The sequence below is a fragment of the Triticum aestivum genome, chromosome 4B, assembly GCF_018294505.1.
Source record: "Triticum aestivum cultivar Chinese Spring chromosome 4B, IWGSC CS RefSeq v2.1, whole genome shotgun sequence".
In the NCBI taxonomy this organism is placed as follows: domain Eukaryota; kingdom Viridiplantae; phylum Streptophyta; class Magnoliopsida; order Poales; family Poaceae; genus Triticum; species Triticum aestivum.
Window position 1 is genome coordinate 569,987,952 of NC_057804.1, and position 4,838 is coordinate 569,992,789.

Here is a 4,838-nt window from a genome sequence, read left to right on the forward strand (position 1 = left end):
TGATTAAATATTTAATAACAAATACATACCATACATTGAGCAAGATTTGGTTGCCTGAAAAAGGAAAAATACGTCTCTTTGTGTAATTGTGGTAATCAATTTTAATCTTTCTTGCTTTTACCTTAGTCTTGCTCAATATGGTCTTATACTTTGAAAGTTCTAATCTGGTTAACATTAAGCTTTTGAAGTTTTAGTTATACCTGTGTTGATAGTCATTAGAAGACAACTAAACAACAAAAGGTTAGAGTTCAACTTCAGTTATGTATCAAATTATTTATTTCATTGAGATGTCTGAGATTTAAATTAGAAGAAATTTTATTAGCTTTGCCATGTGGCTACAAAATCCCCTCGCTATTGTTTGATCTTGACAATCTCTGAACCTGTTATATTCTGTAACTTTGGAGAACATGCTGGACATTCACTGTTGCTTGAGATATATTAATCTGTTCTATTTGAGATATATGGGTCATTGGATAAGTAGGATCCTCTATACCGAAGTGAACATGTTAGAAGTATTTACTAGCTCTCCTCTGCTTTTTTCTGCAGGTGGCACTTTTGCTTGTGTCTTGTTATCTTTTCGAAATGGTGAAGCTGACAATGATAGCCTGTATCACTGATGGCCTTTCATTAGCGGAGTGCTTAGATGGTGGTTATGTTAAGGATGTTGTCTTCTACAAGCAGCAAGCAAAATTGTTGTTCAAAAACATATATAAAGGCCAACATGAATCATCAAGACTGTCAACTGAGACTGGACCACACCATTCCAGGTTAAGGTATGTATTTACATTACATGATACATTTTTTGCTTTCAGCAAGATGAGGATAATGTGACTGTTTGTGTGCGTGCGTGCTATATGATACATTTTCGCTTTCATCAAGATGAGGATACTGTTACTATTTGTGTGTGTGCATGCTATATGGTATATTTTCGCTTTCATCAAGTTGATGATACTGTGACTAATTGTGTGGGTGCTTTAGTGGTTCTAGGTTATTGTAGTAGTATAACTAGGCTTCGTTTACACAAAATCCAAATAGAATTTAGTTTGGAGCTGGTCAAGACGTGGTGTAGTATTATAACCTATTAATTTGGTTGGACTGGTCAAGTGTTCTATCAATTCTTGCTGCAGTATTCGTTCTGTAGTATGTACTAGCTGTTAGACAAGATAACTGTTTAGCCCCTGATTTCTTAGCTACTGGTTGGTCATGTGAAGCTACATCCTTGCTTTGTTTGGTTAAGATGCTTCCTGAAACAGTAGTAGAAAAAAGTAAAATGAGCATATGTACGTGAGCCTGTATCATTTGACCGGAAAGCAAAAAAAAAAGTTGCCTGAGTGGGCATACAGTTCTACTTAGTAGGCATTCAGTTCTTCTTAGTAGGCATTGATAAAGTACTGAGCTGTTGATACTAGAGCTCAGTCTTGGCGTCCCTAAGATATATGAAAGTCGGCCGTCGTTGCAGGGGCGTATGGCGGTGAGGAAGCGGCGGCGCGCGCCTACAACCTGGCGGCATTGAAGTACTGGGGCCATGACACCATCCTCGACTTCCTGGTACCGCTTCCAAGCTACTCCTCAGTGTGTTGATATTATTCATTGACGCGGAGGCATGCCTAGGACTTGCACAATGCAAGCACACGTACCTGACTTCTTAATTGGATTTTGACGAACCTTTTGCAGCTGTCTAGCTACGACCAAGAGTTGAAGGAAATGGAGGAGCAATCCAGGGAAGAGTACATTGGTTCGCTCCGGAGGTACACAAATAACTGCAAATTTTGACAAGTAAATTTTTTCAGTTAATTGTGCTGATTATGAAATACCAATTAGAAGTTATTTTTCTTGCTATAGGGTTACTAAATGAGTAGCAGTAATATCCATGGCGGAGATGATATCCATATTTTATTGTGTTGCTACTACTTTCCTTCATTTTTCTATCCTGCATTTCCAATATACATCATACATAATACATTTCCAGTCTCTAAATCGATAGACAGGAAAAAATAGCTAAACATGGTTGTGAAGTTTTGGCTGTTTTTTGGACTGAAGACATATAACATCTGTTGTAGCTCTAAATGCACACTGTTCTCTTTCCTTGGCAATGTTTGCAGAATATATATATATTGTAGAGACAGTAATATTTGTGCCTTGTGAGAATAGGTCTGCTGTCAAGTGACATCATGCAACATAGATTTAGAACGAAGAGTAAGATATGTTTCTATACAGCGACTACTGGATCGATAGTACAAAATAAATAGCGTGAATGGATTTAGCATTAAGATACGAAAATTCTAAAGCTACCCTTCTTGTGGATCGACTGATAAATCCATGTATAATATTTTGAGAAAGAGTTAAATCAGTATATGCTGTTTGAGTGCCTTTTAATTAAGATACTAGACTATGTTGGTACACATATTTGGATGCTTGTGATTGGCTGGAAAGAGCTGAAACTTGGATTTGTTGTTGGACTAAACTGAGTAGTCATAGCCTTTTGGTTGATGCTTCAGTATACCAAAAAACTTGCTATTTTTCATGTTCTTGTACGTGATGGGTTTAGGACACAAACAATTATTATTTTTATTTACGAAAAACTTTTGCTTCAAGATTACAGTATGTTGAATGCCTTTCGTGCTTGGTTAAAATATAAGTACTGCTTATATATGATTTCAATTCAGCTTGGCCAATTTTCTTTGCTCTGCTTTTTCCCTCCCTCTCCACTGAATATGACCATGTTCAAAATAAAATGCGCATTAACACTTGTGAGAGTAACCGATATTTTATTAAGTGTTCTCTCTAGGTCTGCGTTGATCCCACTCTCTTGCATTCAGGTAAGCGCCGCCATAAACGCCAACGTGCCAAAAAGACAAGGGGCCGAGCTCCATGTAGCGAACCATGTCTTTGTGAGAGGACCGTAATAAGAGGTAGCATGCTGGCCTTATGCCATTGTTCAATACTTTGCATATTAAATGAACTCTTACACCATTTTTTAATAGATTGTTCTTCGCATGTTAAACTCCACTCTTACGCATAGGACCAATATGCTGCAAACTATGGGGCAAACCATCGCTCACTATCAACAAGCGGTCAATTAAAAGAACATAATCGTATTATCCATGATTTTTTTCTATGGCTTGATTGGTTAAACTAAAAACTCACAGCAGGTTCATGTGACGTGCCATGTGAGAAGTTGAACGACAAGACAGTCAAGTGAAGTTATCAAATAGTATGCTTTAGTTGAACTGTATAGGTTCCTTATCTCTCACTGGCGCTCTGGCTTGATTTTGTTGTCTAACTCTACTCTCTGTATCTAACTTAATTTGAATTGATCGTCCTGCCTTAGCTTTGGAACAAAGAAATGTTTCCCTTTTATTATGAGCCTCCAGGTCATTTGTTCTACTGATTAAATATTTCCTACTCACCTTGCTTTTGGTATACCCAACATTGTTCTTGATTTACTTTTGGAACAAAATATATATTCATGAGCTTCCATATCAACTGTTCTACTGAATAAATATATCATGCTTGCCTTTCTTTTGGTATATCTAATTGCTTTGCCCTTTGGCATATATAACTTTGCCAAAATTGTACGTACTGGACTTGGTTATCCTGCCTTTTTTATGATACATTCTTGATGTAGTGAGATAATACATCCTGACCAATCTATGTAATTCCCTTTGGGAATACTAAGCACTTTGATTAAATGCTAGGACAATGCGAATACACGATGAGCCAGGCGCCCCGCGCGGATATTATAACTGCTCTGTCATGTATGACATTCGTTGCCTATTTTGGTATGATCAAATTTTATGAAAACACCGCCGTACAAAGTAACAGAAGGTTTAGATCACATGTAGTGAACCATGTCTGTGACAGGACCTTGACAAGTGATAACACCCTAATATCCATTGCTTGCATTTAGAAATCTTTTTCAAAATATTGATTAAACATATAGGAGCAAATAATTTTTATTGATAAACATATAGGTCCACGGTTGGGTAGTTTCGACTTCCTTTGACATGAATGTGTCTATGTAGGTGAATTTGAACATTTCCCCATCCGAAATCAAGCAACTACTTGATCCTGCCTTATAATCTCACATGTCGATGTTGAACAACATAATGCCTTCCTTGTATCACATGTGAATTTTTCTTCTTTTATTTTGTTATCCCGTTTGAATGCTATGTTAAAGCTGAATTCCTACTAACTTGAGCATTAACCGCTTGACCACAGCATTAAGACCGTCACCCTCGCGCCAAGGCGCGCTCCTGATCTAGTATAGATGACTATATCGTGTCTGGTACCCCCTGAAAAAACTAGTTAGCAGGTTGATGCTTGACTAGTTGACCGGTCAATATTTGACTTTTAAAATAAGATATGATTTTTTAAAAGTTCAAAAAACTCACAAAAAATCATGAATTTAACAAAGTTCACGGATTTTTTTAAAAATGAATTTGAAAAAATCATCAATTTCGAAAGAAAATCACAAATTTGAAAATATCATTGATTTTGAAACAAAGTTCATCAATTTTTACAAAATTTTATTGCTTTTGAAAAAAGTTCTTCAATTTTGAATTTTTTTCATAAGTTTGGAAAAAAGTTCATTCATTTTGAAAAAAACGACCATTTTTTTTAAAAACTTAATAAACTTTTAAAGTAAGTTCACAAATTTGAAAAAAGTTCATCGATTTTCATTTTATTTATCAATTCTGAATAGTTCACTGATTGTCAAATAAAATTCATCGACTTCCAGACTTTTAAAGAAAAGTCATGCATTTATAAACCCGAATAAAACGTCTGAAAGTTGAACAGTGAACCACGAAAACCAGTTTGGGAAACTTCTTGAAGCA

General features: G+C 36.0%; 1 long non-coding RNA gene across 3 annotated transcripts; it reads left to right on the forward strand.

Annotated features, from left to right (window-relative positions):
- The first annotated feature begins 36 nt into the window (after positions 1–36).
- LOC123093317 (uncharacterized) lies at positions 37–3,482 on the forward strand. 3 transcript variants are annotated; one of them, XR_006445242.1, is made up of 5 exons: positions 37–773; positions 1,460–1,548; positions 1,675–1,748; positions 2,820–2,912; positions 3,023–3,482. It is a non-coding gene; the product is annotated as an uncharacterized lncRNA (long non-coding RNA). The 3 variants fall into 3 exon arrangements; XR_006445241.1 differs by having other exon boundaries at positions 38–773; positions 2,985–3,482; XR_006445240.1 differs by having other exon boundaries at positions 46–773; positions 2,820–3,482.
- Positions 3,483–4,838: the final 1,356 nt, after the last annotated feature.